Below are 25,113 nucleotides of genomic sequence, written 5' to 3'. Positions count from 1 at the left end.
CTGGTTTGTGCCCTTATGCCTGATGAAAGTCCCAAATGGCTGCATCAAATGGCAATACTTAGAATAGCCCCAAGTGGAAATACTTGAAATATCCACAGTAACTCTGCTGTTTCTGAGATGGGATTTTTTTTCTTTTTTTTTCTTTTTTTTTTCCCAATGTAGGGAATGTTTGTGCAATTTCAGCATTTTATTCTGCAAATTTAGACCCTCCTTCAGGGAAGCTGATGAATGCTGTGATAGTGGAGTTTAATTTATAAATTAGCAGCGACAAGCATGGAGGAGAGGCAATGAATAACTCACAGATGGAAGAGTTAGAGATCAGTTGTGACATAATGGCAGAGCAGCAGTACAGAGCTGAGGAGCAGCACTTGGCCGGGTCAGCACTCAAAGTGAATCCACAAGTGCAGTCCTTAATTATACGTACAGTTGTAAGTCTAAAGTAAACTTTAAAAAAAAACCCAAGCCAAACCAAACAAAACCGAACCCAGTACTTACCGTGTGAAATTTGCCACTTCAATGCAGTGTTCATAGCACCCAGCTGGAAAATAATAATGTTATTGATTTTTTTTTTTTTTATTTTTTTAAAGCTACAAGCAAGTTGTAGAGGAAAGCCTGTCAGAGCTATGAGAAATGAGGTGTATTTATGAGCTTGAGATCTTAATTTCCTGAAGCAGCTTTAAATTCTCATAGTGTACTGTCTTTGTAAACTGAGTTAAGACCAGAGTATATAAAAATACCAGCTATTTACTATTTAGGTAAAGAATAACTGAATCTAAAATATGCTGTGTTTTCATACTTGGGGAGAAAACCAGTCCTACCTCTGTAAAGCTCTACACTGAAGTATATATATGTGAATGTGTTTGCACACGCATCTAAGTAAACGCATGTCAGTTCTGGGAGAAGCCAGTTCTAAGAATTCACAGGAGCACTGGAGAAAAGGCTGAGGTGTGTGGAGAGGGAAGGAAGGGGGAGATAGGGCAGCTCAGGAACTCTGATTACCGGTGTAATTCCCTTTCTGCCCCTCCACACACCGGTACTTCAGAACTAAGACCTAGTTCTAAACACCCCCTACTGTCTAAAATCCTGGAAATTTTTTCTTCATCCATATGCTAAAGTTAAGACATTACCTTGGGCTAGACTTTCCTGACCTTTTCACCAAATGTATCTTGATATGAAAACACTTGGTGAGGAATCTTCAGCTATGAAAGGAAATGAAACTATGAAAAGTAAAAAAGCTTCATCCTTCAACTCCAGCCTGGAAAACAGTCTGCTTTTTTACTTCTCCCATGTGGAAGACATACTCCCTAACAAAATGAAAGGGAAATAATCACATTTAAGATCAGTAACCACTTACAGGCTATATCTGGCCTATATCAGTCATATGCTCCCTCTTGGAAATCTCTGTCACATGTGCTCTCCCATACCATCTTAGCCTACATTTTTGTCCACTGCCATGGGAGCCAGATGTCTTGACTGGGAGGAGAAAGGGAACTGTTGATCTGCCAGGAGCCCAGCATAAGAGAAGTCGGGAAGTTCTATATGCTTGGTATGTCCGAACACTGACTTGGAAAATGTTGCCTATTTGGAGGTGCTGTCTCCTCAAGAATATAATGGTGTGCCATGGAATGAGCAAAGTCCCTGTCTTCAGAAAGTGGGCACAGGGTGGCTTCAAGTGTTCCCTGTTTATCCTCAGTGAATGTGTAGAAATATAAGCATCCCTCATAAGGGGTATAGAGCTAAGAACAAATACACATTGTAAAGTGCCAGAACACTTTATTGTTCGGTGCAAAACCTGTTTCTGTTGACAAGTGTGAGCAGTCTTCACCGTTCACAGTTACCAGGACTCTAGGCACTTCCTGCTCATTGGAGGAATAAAAAAGCAAGAGAAAACATTTATGTGCAAGCTAATACTTTTTGCTAGAGCCTGCATAATTTAGGCACAGACCTACTATAGGACACTGAAAGGCCAACTTTACTTTTACGTGGCATTTTAGAAGTCTAAAAGCACTCCTTTTGCAGCACTAGTTCAAAGACTTAGAACTGACCTTGTCAACCTGAGTCAATAGGAATACAATAATGGGTTTGTGCTGTGTAATCATACTGCTTCCTATATCGCAAGCCTGGTGGGGTCCAGGGAACATAAAAATAAAGCTTACATTTTGGACTAATTAAAGCCAATACAACATCACTTTCTCAGCCTCTACTTGCACAGCCAATGCTGCAGAAGTAAGTCCAGTATCCTTTCCTGGGGATTTTCCCGTATGGGCCCTGACAATCTTCCCATCCTTGAGACTATGAGAGTGAAAAACACACAAACATTGCAGTCCTGGGCTCATGCAGAGACATCTAACTCAGGGGGATCTAGGACTGCTTCCATAAAATACTACTCCTCCTCTCCTATGTGTTGGGAAAAGGGAGAAGCATCAAGGCTTGGGTGGCTTGTAGTGGGCTGCTGCCAGCTGAAAGGGGCTGCTGCCTTCATGTTACTGACCTCCACTACCTCATTGTAGAAGAGGTAAGAGGAACACTCCTAAAGGAGAATTTCTGCATGATCACAGGCTATATAGTTGAGGGTTTTTCTGGCAAGGTCCTGCTAGGAAGGTTATTTTCATCTGTGCTACAGTGTTGACTATCTACCTATGATTCATGAGGTCTGGCCAGCTCCTTGCATAGAGAGCTTATAATGATTGCTGCTGTGGCTGTCCTCTCCAGAACCATGGTCTCTTGCATATCTCTCCGTGCAACAAAGGATATTTAGGGCTCCTGTTTGACATAGGTTGATCCCTGGTGGGCAGCAGTATCCTGTCCATCTTGCACCTGCCTCAAATGCTATATTATCAAAATGTCATACTCAGACTATGTGTCAGAGCTTTTGAAAATGCACACCGTACTTAGAAGCAAGAGGATGTCATATGAAGACATGGTAGGTGTGGGTCATTTTGCATGACCTGGTGAGGTATACAGGAGAGGCAGGCATATTTTTTTGTGGGTCATTCTCAGAAGAAATCCCTGGATCTCTCTGTTCAGATAATGGTTTTTGGTCAGGGAGAAGGAATGCTGTAGGAGCTATGTACTACCTGGCTGGTTCAGTGTTACTTCTGACATTTAGCTAATATATAAGTATGGCTCTCACTCTTATTTTTTTCCAGCTCTAAATAAATGTTAAAATGTATAAAACCCATCATGTTACCATCAGTTTTGATGATAGCATTAAACAGTGTATTAAAGCATTCCCTTCAGTGTACAATTCATACCTCTTAGCCTGGAGGTGCATTTCTTATTAAAATGTCTCAGATCCACATATTGTAAAATCATATTCACTGAAATTCCCCCTTTTTATTTATGTATTTAAAAGAAGTTGGTAAGGGATTTGGGGAAATAGATGAATTTACTGCCTGGTAATAATGTAACTTTGTAAAATGTACAGTGCTTATTATGAGAGTTATCTTCTAAGAGATTTTTAGGTATTTCATTCAAATTGGCCTTGAAATGAGCACTGTTCCAGATGGACTAAAAACTATCTGAATGTCCCTAGGGACATTGTGTTGAGTTGGAGATAAGGGGACAGTAGAGTTGGAGAGTCCTTTGGAGAAGATTGGGCTGCAAGTTTTCATTTTGCTTCCAATCAAAGCAATGAAGATTTACAGAACTAATGGTTTTGATACCTCAGTTTTAATGATTTGAAACTGAATTTTAAAACTGATTGCAGAGGGTGATCATGCTTTCACTGAAACTCAGGTTCCTGTAAAGGTTCTCAGTTCAACACCCAAATATTGAGGTACCTAACGCAAAACTACACTAAAACATCAGTCTGGTGGAATAGCTGAAGAATTATTGTTGGAAAGGGTTAAGTAATAGTCACCAGTTCTGTTATCAAACAGAACTGCAAGCCCGAGAAAAAAAAAGACAATAGGATAAATAGTCTGTGTTGGTGGATTTGCCAGAAGAGTTACATGCAGAGCGTATATATACAAGCTTATTTATTGTGCCAGTGTGGGGCACAGATAGCCACTTAGCTATCTAGGGAAAAAAGCACCTTTTTTTCTCAGTATAATTGTACCTGAGAGTTTTCCCTCTGAAGTGCCAAGTCCTCTTCAAAGGTAAGCAAGTGGTGAATAATTCACCCAGCCAGAGCGATACAGGGCTCTTGTTTGGGCTCAGGTTCCAGGACTGCCCAAATTGCTGCCTGCTCAGGGCATCACTGTGGAATTGCAGAGGTTATTGCCTGGGTAAATTTGCCCTGCAAGATCTGGCTCTTACCAGACACATGTGCAGTATGGCTTGACTTAACATGGCAAATGACTTAATCTTCCACACACACACTCTATTTCCTTCTTTTGTAAATCACTACCTCTTTTTAATGTAAAAGTTTAAGAAAATATGACTTTTGGGTTAGTAAAGGTCTAGGCTTCTAGGATGTAAGTGACAGCCTCCCCATCCTGTTAGCTGTGCTCCGTTTTGCTTACTGTTCTTTTTCAGCAGTGAAAATGTAATCAAAGTCACCGGGGCCTCAGTGGACCTCACCTTGTTGATTAGAATTGGATAAACTAGTCAAATTCTGGTGGGAATGAAAGGCATTTATGATGACTACCTGGCATTTTTCTCTGCCCTTTTATATGTACTTGTCACTGTATTTTCCCACATCAATCTCATAAAACATTCCTTTGCTCATGATTGAAATATTGATATTACGCTACAGCAAAGATAAAAGCACATCACAGAGCAGTATGACTTGGTGATAGAATTATCTGCAATACACAGAAATCTCTACTGATGTTTAGGGCTAGCATGGTATTAAACACATTACTTTTGCTGACAGGCATTTTCATTTCCATGCATCATGCAGGTAGGGAAATTTGAAGGAAATCTAGTTTTCAGTTCTAGCTTTGTTCAATAAAAAATGTAAACCAGAAATGCTGGTGGATATGGTAGCAGCTCTTTAAATCAAAAGGAACTCACTGAAAGTTTAAGTAAGTTTCAGAAATGGCTATGTGGTTTAATGTGTTTATGTATAAATTTGTATATCTTTTTACAAATACGTGTGTACAGAAATATTTATATAACCCCTACAACTGTTCCATATTTAATAAATCTGAAAGGACTGGGGACAATCCAAAATCAAGCAGTTAAAAATTAGTGTCAGTGAACTTGTGCTGCTTTGGTCTGGGCTTTATGAGATGATCATTGGTAACATCTTTATTCATTATTTCCCCCCTATGACTTTCCACAATGCTGTGTATGGGGGAAAAGAAAATAAAATTAGCTTCTGGCATAAACTGGGGATCTGCGCTCAAAACTACTGCCTTGTACCCAGGATGCCTGCTTTGATTTTACTGAAGCAGGATGTGTAGTGAATGAGGCAGGGGATTCGTATAAGGGAGGGAGGCCCCTTGAGCAAGGCATTGATCAAGGGGCATCTTGTTCTGTGTATCCCTCTTTCTTCCCCAGGGTCATGATATGATGCTGGATAAGCTACCAAAATCAATTTTTTCTCAGGCTGTCCCTGATTTATGTATTCCTTGTGTTCCGGTCTCCAACCTGAGATAATATAGCTTGGATGGAAACAGTATTGAGCCCTGAAAACAGCAATCAAGTCAGCACTAAACGTGCTTCAACTGTGTAAGGTGCCATAAGGTGGTAAGTGCTCTGTGTAAACAGAATTTGCAATCTGAAATTGCACATTCAATACTAGTGGGCATTTTGAATTAATTCCCCTGTTCCTGAGCTCTACATTTGTAAAATGAGCCTATCACCTCAGAAAGGTGTTGTCCAAAGTAATTAGTTTTTGCAAAACAGTCCAGTGCTCTGCTGAGTGGCACCGCAGAAATGCCTGTGTGGAAATAAATTACTCTTCAGAGCCGGATTAGTACAGTGTGCAGGAGAAGGGGCCACAAACGGAGCAATGAAGATAAACCATAGGATCAAGTAATGCCACCTTCAAAAGGCAGTATTCTTCCTGTGTGCTGAATGAAAGTCATGACAAACAGAGTAGTGTATGATCATGTAATTAGAGGCTGTATCAATGCACACATGCATGAAACCCGAGGACTGCTTTTATGCTGTATTTGTGCAGGAATTTATGCGCAGAAATCAACAATATAAAAAATAATAGTGGTTGCTGTTGGTAGGATGAGAGAGAATCTGATGTATTGGCAAGGTCTTGGGGCAGAGATGATTCCACCCTGACAGTCTGTTCTGTCCCTCACTGCCTCAGCAATGCTCTCTGAAATTTTTAGGTAACTAATACTTGCTTTCTGTGTACTCTGTGACACTAAATTCCTTTGGAATAGTTTGATACTATACATTGCGCAAATATAAACCATTCCTGTGTACTACACAGTTTATTTGTGGAGTTGCAGATTTTGGAACAGTATTTTCGGATGTTTCTAGGGTTACGTGTTCGTTGTAGAATAAAACTGAGTGATCTGCTGTTGTATTAAATAGACCCAGAGCTGATCAGAGCATGCTGGGCTTTTCATATTCTGCTCAGTTTAGGGACATAAGGTTTTCTGCAGCCTTGAAGGCAGTAGCTTTGGAGCCAGAGACTATGAGGTCTCTTGCTACCATTACATAGTTGGGTATTCTGCTAGCAGCCTGCCTTCTCATTGCTAGCAGGCAATAAATTGTGTTTAGTGTGTGACCTACTGTAAATGCGTACCCCTTGCTTGAGGACATGACGGAGGTGAATTACACATGAGATCATGCTGGCCAGGGGTTCTTACAGCTGCTTTTACAAGGGGACTGCTGAGGTTAAACCACATAGTTTTTGTAATTTAGTCTTTCCTGCTGGATATGACCTCAACTTTTTTCTCAGGTCTAAGCCTTGACAGTTAGAAAAACCACCATCATTTCCCTCTCATCATAAGGTCAAGCATATTTGATCTGGTTAATTCCTAGAAAGTGAGAAAATATATGTAATTTTACAGAGTTCCTTTTAAAGCAGAAGTTCTGAAAGAATGACAGTTGTCACCATTTCCAGCTAGACTGGAACCTGCTGTCCTTTGGGGTCTGTGGGAGAAACAGTTTTCTCAAGAAGCACTGAAGCAGTGTAAAAGTTTGTATTTCTGTGCAAAAGGAACAAGCCAGGGTATCTCCTGCCATCCCCTTGAATGTGCCAGTAATAAATCTAATATATGAATATATAGATTCTACATCTAAACACACCCTACAAGCAAAAGTTGATTCTGTGCGGTGGAGTTACATCACCTCTTACATTACTGTGTTGTAGGTAGTGTTCAGGTCAGTGCTACTGAGCATGTTTCTTTATTTGGCAATTTATACTGTGTGCAGGGTTCCAGGGGACAGTGTGTAGGATCATATGTTGTGCACAGTCTCTGTGTACATCCATCACTTTCAAGGCAGCAGGAAAGCTAATTTTTTTTGCCAGGCTTTAGCTGCAGGAGCTTGGATGTGCCTCCCCCTCGGAGCTCCTGTTGGCCTGTTGCACAAGGAGTATTCAGCATTCAGTGCATCCATTCTGTGGCCTCCTGGCAGAGCACCAAGCCTGCAAGAGGGCATGAGAGAAACCATAACCCTGTTTAAAACAACTAAGGCTCATCAGCAGAGTGTGGTATTGCAGAAGAAGAGAGGTAATGTGACTGCATAGTTTATCCTTATGCAAATAAGGTGCAGCCAGCAATAGTGAAAAGGGACTATTTCCTGAGATTGAGAAATGATGCAAGCAGCAAGGTGAAGCGATGGGGTTATGCGTGTACTACTCTTGCTCCTTGTCCCATTGTAGCCCATAAAACACGGAGGAAAGGAAGACAAACAGAAAAGGAAGGACATGGGTGGTCACAGGAGAGGGGAGGCAGAGGAAATGGGTCATATTCCCAGGGGACTTTTAGTTTTAGGTAAGCTATGGCATTGCATGGGAGAACACTGTTGCCTACCCAAGTTTTACCTGGATGAGAAGGCTAGTAACTAGCAGTGGGCCACAAAACAACTCTGCTTCAGCTTTCCATTTTCTTACTCCAAAGGCAAATAAATGCGTATTTAAATGATCACAGCAGCTGAACACTGCTCCAGTGAAGTAGCACTCTGTTACATCGGCCTAGCAAACACCTGGATGTGCCTCCGCAGAACAGAGATTCTAAAATGTTCACTGATCAAGAATTCTGGTTGTTTTTTAAATGTGAGATGTCTTTTTATTGCTAGTGCATAATTTAATTTTGAGGCCACTGGTGTCTGATGTGTATCTTAAAATCTGAGCTCCCACAGGCACATGGTGTGTCATTGTATCTGCTCATTTATTTTTTCTGAAACTAAGATTTCTAGCTATTATAGATGAAAGCATGAAAACACACCCGCAGTTCCCCTCTCCTCTTCCCCAAATCTGAAAGGAAAAGGCAAATAAAACAAATGCTACTATGTTTAAAAATATAAAAATCACTCTTTTTGCCCTGGGAGGAGCCAGCTCTCAGATTTGGACTTCAGAGGCTGATAGTTTTACTAGTCCAAGCTTCTGGATTGCAACCTTGAATGAAAAAGCACACATTCTTGCTTGGGAATTAGCAGACTGTGGCAGATGGTAAAAAGAGAAAATGACCTTTGTGAGACTTCATTTTCCAATGTAGACAGTCTCTCTTGAGTTGGGTGCCAGAAGGGGCAGTATTTTGCAGTGGATTAATTTGCAGTGGTTGCTTGCAGAGGGTTACTTTGCACTGAACCCGAGGTTTCCCTTCTGCCATGCCAGCTCTTCTAAATTTAATGTCTGACTCTTCTCTTACATGTTAAATTGCATCATTCTTGTAGATTTTATGTGCTGCCTGTGTTCTTGTAGATTATGTGATTACTTGAAGAATAAGTTTTGTCTGATCAAATGTCATCTCATCTTGGGACCACACATCTCACTTGACAATGGTGTGTGGTACTATAATGCATTAACACAGTTCTGCTCCTCCTGCTGCACAGTAACACCGTTTTGCAGCATGTTTTGTTGAACGACTATAGAATGTGATAATTTCTTTGAGGCCTGTACTTGGCAGTAGAACAAAAGCAATACTTCTCCTAATACCTTTCTCATGAAAATGCAACCTATTGTCCAGAGCACTTTTTTTTTCCTTTACTGAGAACACCAAAGAATAAGCCAGACTGAGGAGATAGGAGTGGCCTTTGCAATGATGAAAGGGTCATGGCTGGTTGTACTAAAAGGGAAGGAGCTGATTCATTTGGGCCATAAAGCAGTCGGACTCTGTAATTCTAAACTTTGTAGACTAGCCAGTGCTGTGTGCCCTCATCCGTTACCACACAGCTCTCGTAATGATTTGCCACACTACCCACCTTTCTTAGCATGACATACCTACAAGAGTTATATCTATATGAACACCAGTATGGAAGCTTGAGCTGTTCCCACTCACCCCTTTCTAAATGACGCTGACCCAGCTGCACTGTTTGCAGCAGGGCTAGTGTTTTGCAAAGGCCATAGAAAACTGTGGCAAATCTGCATCCTCTGGCGTCACAGCTCTTCAGGATTAGTCACTGTCTTCAAGCCCATGTAATAGTAAAGAACCAAAGCAGTGACTTTGCTTCAAATGCTTTTTTTATTGCTTTTTTTTTATTTTTTATTTAATTTTTAATAAGGGAGCCTGCCTTTTCTGTCACAGAAAGGCCCCTTCAGTCTGCTAATGCCATAGCTGGAGGAGCTTTCAGCCTTGTCTTTACCTACATTTTTATTCCTGTCTTTGCTGGGCAAAGCAGTACTTTGTTGAAGGCTGCTGCAGAACACTGCAAGCTCTGCTGTGGGTCGCTGCAGTCAGCTGGCCCCAGCAATGGTGAAAGGGAGTGGGCTGAGAGAGAGTGCCTTGTTTAATTAGAAATCAGAAAAGAGCAGTCCATTTTAGATACAGGAGAGGAAAGGATTTGGAAATCTTTTCAGTTAACAAGGTTCTTCTGTGACATTTAGATGCATTTATACAAGTTAAAAAGGAATTTGGCACCTTCCCACCTCACTCAGCAGGCTTAGGAGAGAAAAAGCAAATAAAAAGACAAGATTACTTGATATGTTGCTTTATTTTGTTCACATGAAATTTTGTGCCCGTTGATGTTGGCTGAGCATTATTACAGCCCAAAAATGGCCTTGACAGAGGAGTCATATTCAGTCAGGGCCAGGGCTTGCTTTCTAATGAGGAAATATAATTATTGTGCCGATCTCTAATCGCTCTTTACTAAGCACATTTAATCTGAAGGAAGATAGGAGCATCTTCTGTCTAACACAGACTTGAGAGCAGGGGCAGCAGGTGTAACAGTGTAATCATTCTCAAGGATTTGTTCATTATTTCCCAGGAAGAAACGAAAAGTCTCTGTGTCACCATTTCTCTTTATCTTCACTGCTCTTGAGTTCAACTTGTGCAGTTTGACCGTAGTGGCCCCACTTCTCCAAGCACCTTTAGATCCCATCAAAAATGCTCTTGACAAGCATTTATTACTGGGTTTGACAGCCAAGTAGTTTCTCTCCTCCTCCACCCCTTTTCTGTTTGAAAGAGAAAAGCTGAGGTGTGTTTGATGGGAATCTGATGATGTGCAGTGTTCTCTGAGGCATCTACTCCCTTGGCTGTAGAGCTGTGTGGGCATGGCTGTAGGTTTGCATACATTTGGTACATTATAAATGATCTCAGTAGACGTGCATGCTACCTACCTGGGTTTGTATGCATGAATGTACTTGCATCTTTTCTTTAAAAACACACAAGTACCCATCCCAAGGGAGTGTACAGATGAGCTCATGCTCTAGGGGATGTTTATTTTTATATATCTGAGTGCATTCATGTCTGCAGATCTGTGTCTTCTCGTTATATGGGAACTCTTAAGACTACAGGGACAGTTGTAAATTTGAGAATTGTCTTAGGAATTCTAGTGCCGTTTTCTTAGTTGCAGTGTATACAAATTCATGGAGCTCCTGGTTTTGCACATTTCGTCATAACATAGATTATTTTACTCATCCTGTTTACTCCTTGGTCCTACAGTCACACTGGAGGGGTTGCCGATGAGCTGGAAATAACTGGCTCTGGGTAGCACTGTATAAACTGATTTTGCCTCAGGGAGAAAGGCGAACAGAACTGTATTGTGAAATATGGCAACTTAGGAAATTGCATCTTCCTTTTAGGACAAGGTACTGGGATTCTTGAGCAACCTGGTCAGATATAGAAGACTGGAAATAGCTCCAGCTAATTCCTAAAGTATAATTTTAGTAAGAGCTCATTTATTTTGTCTTGTACTTTACAGTCAGTTCTTTCATAACACCTTGGTGTTTCATGTTTCCAACAGGCCGTAGGTTTCTGCAGTGGAGATGCACAATGAACGTGAAGACAACTGGTGGAACAGTTGTGCTTTAGATGCTGAGAAAGTTGGTTTTGCGTGGTAGCTGGATTACTCCAAAATCAGTAATGGAAAAGCTGGCAGGATTCGCATGCTGGCTTTGGCTATCAGCACTGACAACTCACTGCAGTGAATGGAAGGATAAAGACCTCTCGAGCCTGCAGTTTTATGGTACCTGCAGCTTATCACTGCATTGGTTTATATATGGTTCAAGATCTTGTCCTTGTATACGGCTAGATCAAGACCAGTATATCTTGATCCCATAGTCCACTGAACAGGCAATTTTTCTTGCACTGTGGCAAGGTCCAGCAATGGGGAAGAGGAACATTCTGACCTCTTTGATTCATTCACACTATCCCCTGCAGCACAAATTTCTCTAAACATGGGATGAAGCACTAACGTCGCACAATTGGATCTGAGCAAACAAGGCTGTTAGTAAATCTTATTGATCCACATCCCAGTGTCCGGCTGCTGAAACAACTGCTAAAACAGGGATGTCTAATTTCAGCTTTTGAAACAGCTGGGCAAAGTGTTGGCCATGTTTCAGTATTTTTTGCTTAAAGAGGAAGCAGGTGGCATTCTCTGAACATGCTGCTATTGAATTAGAGAGACCTATTAATGTTGGTGAGTCAACTTAACTTAATTCTCTCAACCTGCTAACAAGAGCACTTTGGAAAGGATTGGAGAAGAATGACAGGGTACCTTGAATAAACCAAAAGGGAAAGAGATTGCAGTGTGTGTTCTAGCAATGGCAATTTAATCAATTTAGGTGCATCTGTGCTACCCGTCACTTTGCTGGCTGTTTGTATTTCTTTTGCCTGGGTGACTTGAAGCATCTATGTACTAGCTGTACTTTCTAAATGAAAGCATACTCCATTGAAGGAAAGATTACATGTGCACACGAATAGTTAGGTATGTATGAAAGAGAGAACATAAAAAAAAGCCAACAACAGCCCTGCTCTGAGTGATTCTGGTTTTGTTGTAAAATCAAGCATTCAGAATTGAGGCATACTGGAAGTAAATGTAACATCTTTCCCTTCCTGTGTTCCTATTGGTCTTTAATTACAGGCTCATGTCATTGTGGACTCCTGATTTATTTGTGAGGCAGAAACAATCATTAAGTGAAACATGTTTGTGTAGTTAGAAAAGTCTGTAGTCTGTGAAACCCCTGTTTTAGTTGCTGTAAAAATTAAGGTGTCTGAATAATGAAGAGGGAGGAGAGGGTCTAGTAATTAAAAGAACTTGAATGTTACCATGGGTACCCAGGTTGTTTTCCTGTCTTTGCAAGAGGGTTCTAGAGTAATACATTCTTCCCCCAAATCAGTGTGTATGTTACAGAAGTGAGCGATGGACAGCAGAAGTAATGGATTGCTATTAGTATATACTTTTATACTGGTCTCTTTGTGTCCCTGAGAACAACAGCTTTGAAAGCTGATTGCTATATGCAGTGGGCTGTTAATCCCCACAAAACCCAACCCTGTTAGAGGTAGAGGAGATAAAGAGAAGATATTTTAAAAATGAGGCAATTTTTTTCACGTTCTTGTGCAGCATATGATCTGCTAAGGAAGGTATAAGAAGCATCTAGCTCCTCCAGATGTCAGCTATTTAGAGAGACACACACCAGAAGTTCTGTGGACAACAAATGACTGAATCCCACGCAGGATGCTCTTCTTGGCAAGAGAAGAAATGGGAGTGAGTGGGTGAGCCTGTGTGTGTTCCTGTGCAGGATGGGATGGGCAATTACAAAAATGGGAGATAGAGAAGGAGAAAAATGAAGATGGATGATGGTAAAAATACTTGCTAAATGCCAGCTGTCCTACTTGGATGGTGTGGGATTGTTGCCTGGGGTAGTCTCAGTGCTTTGTCTAGTCTGATTTTAGCCCTATAAACTTTTTCAGCATGCCTTATGTAACCGAAGGTATGATAAACTCTGTATAAACATCTGGATATATATCATTTTCAGCCTGTAACTAATGACCTAAGAAAACCTGGTAATGAGAGCGATTTGTTGTAATACAGCTTTCTGCGAAAAAGCAAAACAATTAGATTGTCTTCTGCTGACAGCAGAAGCTTTTCAGGGACATATTTCTTTAAATGAAAATTTCGTTAATAAGTTCTTTAATGCTTAGCAGAATTTTTGGGGACAGATCAGAGAGTCTTGCAGAATCCACAAATAGCCAGGGGGTTTCGGGGCTCCCCTCAGATGCCACCTATTTCCCCAACAGCAGTTGGGAAAATGCTGTCATACTAGTTTTGAAATTTACTCTTGTGTAGTATTTTCCTGCTACCTTGAACTGCATTAGATGATTTATTTCTTTTTCCCATGCAATCACTGTTCAGTGGTTGGCTCTGACACTGAAGCAACGTCTGCGTGTGGAGAAGAGAGGCAGTATCCCTGTCTTTTTGTTCCAGCCAGTCTACATCCTGTTGCCAGCCCTGGAGAGTAATGCTTAATCAAAGTGGCCAGAATTTCTCACCTTTTAAGGTTTCCTTCTGTCATGCTTTGATTAAAACATGCTTCATTACCATATATATGTAGTACAGATCTAAGACGCTGAATTGCCCATCTCATAGCATAGTCTTTGGCTCTGGTACTCCTTTTACAGAAGGTTTCTTGCAATCCAGCCCATAGTGAGAAGCCAATATACTGCAACTTTAACTCTCACACTGCTTGAGGCCATACTGTACTAGTGTGAAAATACAGTATTATGTTAGTCTCTTTTTCTAAGAAAATGATGCTTCTGCAATCACTCTGTTTGGCCAGAGCGCCTTTGGTCACCTGGCCAGCAATCACCACATTTGACAGAATCATTGAAGCCCAAGAGATACTGAATTTATACAGAAACTTGTTCCTCATACCTGCTGAGCCATAAGGGCTGGTCTACCAGCTGGTAGGCTTGCAGCTCTGAACCTGCTGCAATACAGGCTGCCTCTTCCTCAGCCAAAGCAAGACATGAGTGGGGAAGGAAATTAAAGGTGATACAAGGGGGGTAAGGAAATATGATGAAAATCTGAGCACATCAGAGGAGGGAATGTGGGAGAATGTGGGGGGGAACTGAGGGTGATGTGGTGACATTATTATAGTGACTATGGGGGGGGGGTGACAAAGGGGAAACTTGAAGCCTCAATTCTTACTCATTTATTTCTGTAGTTCTGCTGCTTATAGAACAACGTATTTTCAGGTAGCCAAGAATATCAGATGCCCTCTTTTTATCTGCCTGCTGCTACATTTCTGAGGATTACGTCTAGTGTAGGGTCTGGTAGCGGGTAAGAAGCTTCTTTGTGCAAGAAAAGGTGTTACACAGATCACCTGTATATATGTTTATTCATACTGCTTTCAATCTTTTGGGGGGATTTTTGGTAGCTTGAGCTGTCACAGAATACCTACCTTCTGATTTTTGTGCAGGAGGAGATCAGAATGCAGAGATGAATACAGCAACAGAATGATTCAGAGTTAGTCATCCTGAAGACCACTCAGATTTCTTTCATCCTCACAGTATCCACCATACTTCTGCCAATACCCTGGAGGAGTCAATGACAGACTGTGCTTTTCCATCCTGAGTGCTCACTTTTGGTGCCTGATATGAAAAGGGGAGGGAGGTGAAACATGGCAACTAGTTAAAATGATGCAGATCTGATTATAACTTGAGGGATGACTTAAGGGATGAATTGGTCCAAGGTGCAGATAGCTTTTGTGTGACCAACCAGAAGCTCAGAAGGGGAAAAAAAAAATGTGTCATTCTTCAGGTGAGCTCCCTTTATAGGTTATGCAGGCATTTCCCTATTTTCCCCTTCTCTGGTTTCTTCTGTAGTTGTCCCTGGCTGGTAGTCTAAGGAAGGGATAAGTGGCTACTAACGAGAGAGCAAAGAAGAAACACGTGTGTGCATGCACATGTATTTGTATGTATCTGATTACCTTAAATGTAATCCCTGCATCCCTCTCATTAGCTTTTCCCTTGGCACTTTACAATGAGTAGCTGGAGTTTTTTTCACTGTCCTGTCCAATAAATAGTACATCTGTGTTGCGGGCAGTTTATGCCTTCCTTGTCTGTTGTATACACCTTATCAGTAAGGGAGTGTGTTGCTCTTCCTCCTTCGTTGTTTCCACTTCCAGATTCTCACATCTGCCTGGTACTTAAAGGCCATGTATGCCTGACGTCTGCACTTGCTCTGATGTTAGCAGCTCCAGTGACTTTTTATTGCTGCTAGGTGCCTCCCTCTACACAAATCCCCTCCCATTTTGCTCATAGACGAGGGTGCTGGGTAAAGGGAAGTGTTCAGTTTGAGGAAGCAGGCTTTTTGTATCCATGTAACTAGCACAAAAACTCTTTGAATCACAGGCAGGATGGAGGATTTGACAAAGAAATTGGTGGTATCTCAGGAGACCTGCAGCACTGGAGGCGCATGTGTGGGTAGAGTGGAGTTTGAGACCCTGGGGAATGATAGGAGAGTGAGATGCTTCACAAGGAGAGAGATGTTTATAAAGCAATTCATGCTTCTTACATTTATTCTTGAGGTTCTCTCCTGGAGACCAAGTGTCTCAGTAAGTCCTCTGATCAGTTGCCACAAATGGAGTTGGAGTGTATTTTGCTTCCATCTATTTGATTTGTTCGTATGGGTGTGTTGCATGCCTTGTAGCCAGGGCCTGAATTCAGTAATATTAAATTTATCAGCAGGAAACAGCTGAGGCTGTACTACTACCCATCCCAGCATACAGTGACCTAAGCTGCATTTTCTGAAAGTTGCAAAACCTTTACAAAATCTTTCTGAAAAATGCCTAGGAACTTGTGGACCAAAGCTTAGCCATATCTTCCATGTTACAGAATATAAAACTGGAAGTAGTCATCAGGGTGCTAATGTAAGCCCTCCTTCTATGTAAGAGGGACAAATGTCTGACAAGCAATGTAGACGGGAGTATCATCAATGAGATACGTGAAATAATTGTTCCATATGCAGTGCTCATGAGACTTCATCTGAAGTACTGCATCCAGTCTGGAGCATTGCACTTCAAGGAAAATGTAGCTATTTGGAAAAAGTCTTTAGGAAATGAGCAGTAATGAACACAATCTAAACCCCATGTACCTCTAAGGGAAAACAGGACAAATGTCCTTGTCTAGGAAGGAGGGACATATGTACATATGTAAGTGGTATCTGTGAAGAGGAAGAAAATAATCTTTCTTCTGTGATAGGGCAAGAAGTAACAGACCGTAATATTAACTGAAAATATGTGTGTCTATGTATGTGTGAGTTAGGGAATTACAGACTGGAAGAGACTGTTTAGAAGGCTGACAATTCAGGCCAGTTTTAAACTTGAAAATGAAACTTCAGTGAATTCCTTAATTAGCAACACACTTTATGCTAATGGTTCATTCTCAGTGATTATCATTACTTATTACTTTATATACAAAACTGTTAGCCTTTAACATGTATTCCTAAATTAACTGTAACTATATAGTTCCATAGAACCAAATCTGTATAGTTAGCACTGCCAGCTACTGTCCTTGATGGTCTCAGCTGCAGAAGGATAAGAGGTAAGAAGAAAAGGATAAGGGAAGTCGGAAGTGATGCTGTCTTGTCTTCCATATCCAATGTCCCTTTTCATACCTGATGTTTTAATGCTGCTTTCACTCTCTCAGAAGTGGAGTCTCCAGCTGCTAACAGTGATGTTTCTCTTGTTATTTTTTCCTAACTCGCTTCTTGTGTTTTCAGCAGGATGCCTTGCATGTTTGCATCCCTTACACTTATCTTGTTCTTTGTTGCAACTTTTTTGGTACTTGGTTGCCTCCTTTGAGCAACTAACCACACCTTGTTTGCTTATTTGGTCGTCATGTTGCTCACATAGTGAAATGCTTATATGTATGTCTCCACACACCATCACATTACATACTGCTGTTAGTTATAGTGTTTTAGTACCTTTATATGTGGGCACAAGGAAAGTTAATGCTAATTATATCCTGATTAATGTGTTTGTAATTTATAGGTGCCACAAGCCATTTCTTTGACTACAGCAGATTTGTGAAAAAGAAAAAAAAATGCTGTTGATAGTTGCTATATACTGATTCATACTGCTCCCAGAGGCACTGGCTCGTCATCACTGTTAGACATCACCAGTAATGTTGTAGGTAAAGTTTACCCTGCCTTGTCACAGAGAGATGGACTAGGTAGCCTCCTGAAGTTCCTGGCTGTCTTGTCTATTATGAGCCTAGTTACCTAGAGGAAAGAAATTAATTTCTACTGTGGCTGAGAGACTGCATACTGTGTACCAGCCTGTGCAGGTTGTGAAGCACAGGCACTGCATGTAAAAACGACTGCTTCCTTTGGGTGAGGAGAAGGCCATCTAATGGTCTTATTGTTCGTTATGCCTTTGCCAGTATGTCGGTTTGCCACAGGCTGTGCACCATGGGGTCTTTCAGGGTTAAAAGCAGAAGAATGTGTCATCTTTTGTCCTTCCAATTGTTTTTTTGTTTTGTTTTTTTTTAGCTTTGGCTGCTCTGACCTTCTTTCTGTCTTCATCTTCTACACACAGGCAAGGTATACATCTTAGGAAATTACACCTACCAGCAGCTCCCACACCAGCAGGCTTGGCCACGGGAGACTTTTCACTCTTTGGCTGGCTGGCAGCGAGACACTTGTGTCATTGAAAGATTTTACCCCTACATCTTTCTTTGCTTTTCTTTTAATTCTTTTTTCAGCAGTTGGGAGACTATAGCAACACCAGACACCTGACAGTTATTGCTGTGAGATGAACAGGTTATTACAGGCAAAAGCCAGACAAGACGATAGGTGGAAGAGAGAAGAGAAGCAGAGGGGAGCCTGTGCACAGTGTGTATTAGAGAGCTCACTTTTCATTAGCACAGAAGCCAGTTTAAGGAAGCAAAAGCAACGGTTTTTCCAGCTTTACCTTTCTGTGTCAGACAAGATTTCTTTGAGTGCAAAAGGAAAATAGAAGTCTCCTTTCTGCTTTCACGGATAAAATTTAAAATAGTTCCCTATTTATTGCAGCAGATATTTCAACTCTGTCTATTCCCTGTCTCTTTTTACTTCAGCCTTTCAGGTACTATTTAACTTTTAGAATTCAGAGCTCTTAAAAACAATTTCCCAGCTCTTCCACACTAAGAATTTGTGACATAAATAAAACGTTAGTTCTGCAGTGCTAATATTTAGCCACTAGTGTGTAAGATGCTGGACTGGAACAGGGCACCTTGGAGAGCTAAATCTAGATCTACAGAATAGATATGGCCAAGATGACAATAGGTCACACATCTTCCTCCGTGATCTGCTGGTATGCCTAACTTCTCACTGCTGTGAGAGTCACTCAAGGCAAGGGACTGCAGCAGCACACACCTAGGATGGTAACAGGCTGTTTGCCTTCACCTTAGGCTTGCCAGTATTGATTCCAACCACAGGAGGAGTAAGACACACATATTTTTGTTTCCATAAACATAGTAGCTACTTGCATTCCTCCACCAGTTGCTAGAAGTTTTGCTAGAGATGAATTTGGCTCAACATAAAATCAGGCTAATTGCAGAGTTGGTTAGAAAGTTGCCTACCTGTAAAAGGGGGCTGTTACAAAAGATGGAAATCAGTCTCAGCACATGCTACGGGTCACTACTATTTTATTCTGATATCCTCAGTGAAACGTAGATAGTAGAGATACTGAAGTGTGAATTCTGTGACAGAAATGTCAGGAACTTAAACCATCAGGCTCCTTTCCTTCATTGGTGACTCAATAACTGTTTAAGGTTGAGCGGTGGACAACCCTGATTTCTTCAAACTTCCAGTTTCTGTAATCTTTCCGAGTCTAAACAAACCTTTGAGGAAAAAGTCACATTGCTCCAAAATGACACAAGAAGTAGAAGCAGGTTCTGTTTCTCGGCCTGACAAGATCTGAGCAGCTGCCAAACTGAAAGAAGGTAGATTTAGATTACGTAGCAGGATTACCTTTATTGTGAAGGTGGTGAGGCCCTGGAGCAGATTGCCCCGAGAAGCTGTGGCTGCCCCATCCCTGGCAGTGTTCAAGGTGAGATTTGACAGGGCTTTGAGCAACCTGGTCTAGTGGAAGGTGTCCCTGTCCATAGCAGGGTGGTTGGAACTTGATGATCTTTAAGGTCTCTTCTAACCCTAGCCATTCCATGGTTTTGTGATTGAACCCAACTTCTACTGAGAGTAAAAGGAATATATGCAGTTCCAGCCTTCCTGGAGGAAAGAGCTCTCTAGCAGCACCGGATCAGTTTTGTGTTGTGAGATATATCTGCCTGATAGGCAGACTAGAGCCTGCTTAGCCCTCTTTGATAAACTATCCCAGAGGTAGACAAAGGTGTTTGTGTGAGAGAAGGAGAGATGGTAGCTACTTGAGTAATCAGAGCTCCTCATTATGATTGAAGTAAACCAAACCTCAGCATCCATCATTTAGCACAAAGCACATTCATAATTACTGATCTTGTAGGTGGTCCAAACTGTGAGAAGAATCTTCTCTTAATTTCTGATATAGCTTTAGAAGAAAGGAAGCTTACTGGTGTCCTGTGCAGGTAGCCAGGGGTATCTGCGGCACATTCAGAGATCTTTGAATGGAAACTTACAAGCCTATGGATGAAATCAGTTGCGTTAGTGTTCCTGTGTGAAGCTGCTATTGCTAGTGTCTAAGCCTTTCCATTCTCTTAGGTTCACAGACTAGCAGACTTACACCAAAAAAGGTGCCATGTGCTCACAAAACTTGTCCAGCAATGTTGGCTCATTCTTTTCCAGCAAGTCTGTAAGCTCTCTTGGGAAGGGCCTCTACGCTTCTGTCAGTTTACATAGTGCTGAGTACACTGGATTGTCCTTTATACGCACATTCTAGTAAACAGGGGCAATTCTAACATGTTATTGTCAGTTTGCAACAACAAATTCTGACATTGCCTCTTGCCCAATTGATCACTGCCTATCAAAAAGAGATATATTACTGTATCTGTGTGTGTGTGTGTCCACTTGTTCTTGCTTGTTTCCACTAACATAGGACTATAGGTGTGAAATTTCAGAAAATGAAAGCCTGAACTTTGCAGGATTTCTGGCCCTTAAATTGGACACCTGACAGAACTGAGTTTGTCCTCTCATCTTCTGTCAAAGCTCTCGGTGGTTACTGTTGCTTTTGGCTAATTTACTGCTAGCCCAGGGTAACTGGTTGTAATCAGCTTGCATTTTACTTTTCACTAATGAACATCAAGGGTCAGATCTTCCTTCATGGTTGTCAGTCTACTGGGTCTGTTGAATTTACTCACCCTGATATGAATGAGAACAAAACAAGGTTCCAAAGCTTCTGTATTAGCTGCTTGTGGCAAACTGTGGTCCCTTGGAGCTGAACTGAAACAAGAATTAGACCTGCCCTATGTCACTGGTAACACATAAGGCACAGGCCTGAACTTCTGTAGGTAACTGAACTTACTGAAGGCTAAAGGAAAGCACAGAAGTCTGAGAATAGGTTGCTCTTTATTTTCAAAGGTACAGAATAAAACCAAGAACTACAGGGACTGCAGCTCATTTGTTACACGCAGAAAAAGTACTGCATAGCAGCAACTGTGTGCATGGACTTCAGCCCTGGCCTGGAGCAACCCTTCCTTTTCCCTCTGGATCAGCAGACACTAATAATTCTTTGGTGTTGCTGGGTCTTACCTGCCTCTTGAGGCTGCCTGCAGAGAAGCAGTGATGACAAGGACAGTGTGGCACCAGGGACTAGTCTCAGAGCAGTTAATTCTGCTGGCAGGACTGAGGAACTTACCAGCTTTTCGGTCACAGTGTTTAAAGTAGCTTGCTAAAGACAAAGGTGTCTATATGCCAGTCCTAAGCTCTCTACAGCATGCAGTCCCCTCAGGTTTATTTTATTTTATTGAAGACACTATTTTAAGATCATAAGCGGAACCTGTTCTTGCCTTCCTTGTTCTTGGAAAAGTACATTTGAAAAAAAAGAAAAGAAAAAAGAGACTGTTTTGAACCTTGGGAGAAACAGTTCTGTTTGGGTAAAGCTCTTCAGTGACAGGCTGCTCTAGCTGACCTTATTCTCTTAACCTTATTATATGGCAATGCACTAGCTAATGCTGTACTTAGTTTGTGCTGGGTGGAGCCAGTGCTGTCATCTCTGGCAGTCACCCTGTATTACTAAAAGCTAATGGTGATTCCCCTTTGGATCCAGTTTGAGATCTGTGATTTTAGAGCAGAGCTGACTTTTCCAGTTCTGGGTGCAGCAAAATAATTAACAACTAAGATTTAATGAGAAATATAGAGAGAGTTGTACTTTTCCTGGGCTTGAAGCCAACTGGCTCTCTTTCTGGGATTCTAAAACTCAGAAACAATTGCTTTATTATTTCTCACTTCTACAGAATATGGTGTCCCTCTGCTCTTTTAGTAAAAGAAAGAGCTATGTAAGAAACAAGACAATTTTTCTCTTATCTGTGGGAAGCAACTTATGATAAGAACCATCATCCTTTAAGGTAACCATCCCAGTTCTGAAGATTCAAGGGCATTTAGACTGTATGTTTACCCGGATGAAATAAACTAATAGGAAAATAACAGTTCCTCTTTTGGAGTAAATCCGGTGGGAATAATGTTGCTGAAACTTCTAACTATAAACTTTCCCTTGCAACCCAAGAGGGGAAACTGCAATTGAAATCTGCCCTCTTCCTGCAGTAGTAGTGCTAAATAAATGAGCCACCTGTGAATTACAGGGTAGTAAATACATCCACTGACACCTAATAAAGCAAGGCAGAGTAAAGTTCCAGCACTTTATGGTGTCACCAGAACCCTATGATGTATTTATAGCCAGCTTCCCAGTTTTTTATGTTGTGCTCCTACAGTTTGGCTTTCTTGGCCTTTCTCCTTTTTGTCTAGGGCGGTTTACCCAGGACAGCACACAGCAGCTGTTTCTCCTGTTGAGGGATTCCTAGGCATTTTCTGTCTCTGACCAGGGCAGTTTGAAGTGATGCTCATCCGCTTTGTACATCCCCGGCACCTAAGCTGGTACCCTTCTGTATGTGGGGAAGGATTGGTGGAAGACTGAATGAGGAAAACATCAGTGATTTGTTTTGGAGCTTGGTAATTTATTGTTCATTAAGGGCTGTGCCACCTGCAGCAGCCAAAGAGGTGGCCAGCATGAGCAGGGGCTCAAGTACAGAGAAGAGTATGTGGTTTGACAGACTGTTAAAGGGGAAGTAAGAGCCCAAGGATGCTACCCTACCATACTTCACTCAACAAAATGTCCCTCCTTTTGGTTTTTGGTTTTTGTTTCTTTTCTTCCATCTTTCAGCAACAGGGCAAATAGTTGCAGCAAAGTGGCAAGGAATGTATCCATGAAGTTCTTCTGCTCTTCCCTCTAGAGCAGTGCTTCCTAAAACACATCCACTTCCATACAAATGAGTGAGTTTTCCACCACTGCCTTCTGGAGAAGCAGCAGTAAGTCCTCAATGTTTAGATCTATAGTCCATTTTGATCCTGTAATGTTTGATATGTTTGGTCCTTTTTTGTGATGCTTTAGCCAGAGAAAAAGTAAAATGATGGGAGGCAGATCACTGGTGCATTGCTGATAAATAGGTGGGTCTGAAATGTATTCAGAAATGTATTTACAAACAAGCTTTTCAGTGACGTGTATTTAGTACATATCCTTTCCCCTACATCAAGCCCCCCTATAGTTTAACTACACAATAAATATTTTAGAGTACTTTGTCTGTGAACTGGGTTAAAGTTAGGACTTCTGTGGTGAGGGATTCAAGGTGGATGCTAGCAACATCCTCATGGGTCAGCCACATTGCAAGAGTGACATGCCAGGTTATATTCTGCCTCTTCTCCCAAGCACAGTTAGGAGCGGGAGGTGGCTTCCTCTTGAAGTTGGGATCCTTCTGGATATCTCACCAAATACATGTCAGCAACTCCAGCTTCTTCAACAAAACTCAAGGCCAGGAACCGTTGTCTTGCAATGATAAAACTATTCTGTGCTCTATGCATAGGACTACAAATCTACCAGCCAGCAGGCACCAGCACCACAGGACACTCACCCCTGTCTCCAGCTGTGAGCCCTGCTGGGAAGAAAGCTAACATTCACACTTTAAGGCTAACAAATGGCCACCAAATCAGTCAAATGTTTATACTAACAGCATGTACTGTTTACGATAAAGAATCTCTGTGCCTGTTCTGTTCAGTTCCCATGTCTATCAGTCACTAACTGGCCCAATGCCTCTGAACCGCCATTTCCTTTTCTGCAGAATGGCAAAGTAATACTTAAAGGTGCTGAATGGCTTCATTTATAAAAGATTTTATGGCACTCTGATATTCTTAGGTGGCAGATGCTGGATAAATTTGAAAGTAATATTCTTGCTTTCCAGCTTTACCATCTGCAATCATTGATTAAACCCAGCAAAACACTGAGGTATTTCTGACTGCACTAGCCCTTGATTTAGATCATTTTTAATGTAAGTTTCTGGAAAATAAATTGCAAGCATATCAGGCTCAGCTAGAAGTACTAGGTGTGCAGCTCAGGCTGATCATTACAAGTTACTGACATACTGTACCAAATCGAGATCGATGACTGAAAACATTGCATCTCTGCATTGGGGAAACACTTGCGAGAGGTTTCAAAGGCGTGCGCATCTGTGCACACCTACAAACGTGTCTCTGGAGGGGAAAACAAGGAAACTTAGTCATAAACAGTTTATTCTGGTTTGAATGACTAAATGAAGGAGAGGGAGGCAGTGCAGCACAATGCTAGGAGTCCTGGGGCTGGCTGACTCCTTTTCCAAAGCTCCTTATTGACTCTAGCGTAAGTCACTTCACCACTGATGCCTGGCTTCCCTGGTGCGGCTGGGGAGTTCTGCCATGCAAATTGATAGGCAGTAAATTACTAGATAATGCAGCTGCCTTTATTTATTAATTTATGGGCTGCAAACTCTGGCGGCAGTCCTTGCTGTCCAACGATTAGGTGCAAATACCCCTGGTTGGACTCAGACTACTATTGCAGGAGCGTTAAAATAAAAAAAAAAACAAAAAAAAAATTAGGAAGAAGTTTTTCACTATGACGGTGGTGAGGGCTCGGCACAAGTTACCCGGAGAAGTTGTGGCTGCCCCATCCCTGGCAGTGTTCAAGGCTAGGCTCGGTGGGGCTTTGCGCAACCTGGTCTAGTGGAAGGTGTCCCTGCCCATGGCAGGGGGGTTGGCACTGGATGAGCTTTAAGGTCCCTTGCAACCCAAACCATTCTATGATTACTATAAAAGCAGTATGGGGTTTTAATGAGCACGGTCTTTCCCGGTTCTCACTTCGCTCCTGTGCAGCTGCGGCCGCAGGACGAGCACGCGGAACAGGTCGGCGCGGTGGGGACGGTATTAATTAGGGGCGTCCCTGTAGCATCGAGAGGGCCGGTAGCGGTTGCATTTCTCGCTCCCGGCAGCACACACTCTGAGGGGTGCCCATAGAAAGCGGGCGCATCCCGTTCTCGCACGGAAGGAGCGGGCGCAATTCCCCAGGGACCGCTCTAGACGGACAGCCGCCGCCGCCTGAGCGGCGGTGGATGCCGGGCGCTTGTCCCCCGTGAGGTGCAAGGCGTTCCCCTTAGGGAGCGGGGAACTCCTTTACTAATAGTTTTGGGGTCCGGACTGTTTCCCACTGCTGGCAGCAGCAGTGCTGCCGCCATAGCCACTACCACCGCTACCGCCAGGCTCGCCAGGGTGGCCTAGCCGAACCGGGGCCGGGGCCCCGACGCCCCCTCAGAGGGCGGGGGACGGCCGGTGCGTGTGCAAGACACCGGCGCATGAATGGCGGGGGCGGGGGCGCCCTCTAGCCCC

General features: G+C 42.2%; 1 protein-coding gene and 1 long non-coding RNA gene across 26 annotated transcripts in view; one reads left to right on the top strand and one right to left on the bottom strand.

The window, feature by feature from the left end:
• The window catches only part of NRXN3 (neurexin 3), a 1,038,145-nt gene that overhangs the window by 625,978 nt on the left and 387,054 nt on the right, over positions 1 to 25,113 (top strand). The window lies entirely within an intron of this gene.
• Positions 20,762 to 23,715, bottom strand: LOC130609486 (uncharacterized). The gene is made up of 2 exons (XR_008974791.1): positions 23,431 to 23,715; positions 20,762 to 20,978 (listed from the first exon to the last, which is right to left on the bottom strand). It is a non-coding gene; the product is annotated as an uncharacterized LOC130609486 (long non-coding RNA).

This window comes from Pezoporus wallicus, unplaced genomic scaffold, assembly GCF_028554395.1.
Source record: "Pezoporus wallicus isolate ANWC-B61680 ecotype Strahan unplaced genomic scaffold, APGP_CSIRO_Pwel_v1 contig_3486, whole genome shotgun sequence".
Taxonomy (NCBI): Eukaryota; Metazoa; Chordata; class Aves; order Psittaciformes; family Psittacidae; genus Pezoporus; species Pezoporus wallicus.
Note: the sequence above shows the minus strand (reverse complement) of the source record. Positions and strands in the feature narration are given on the sequence as shown.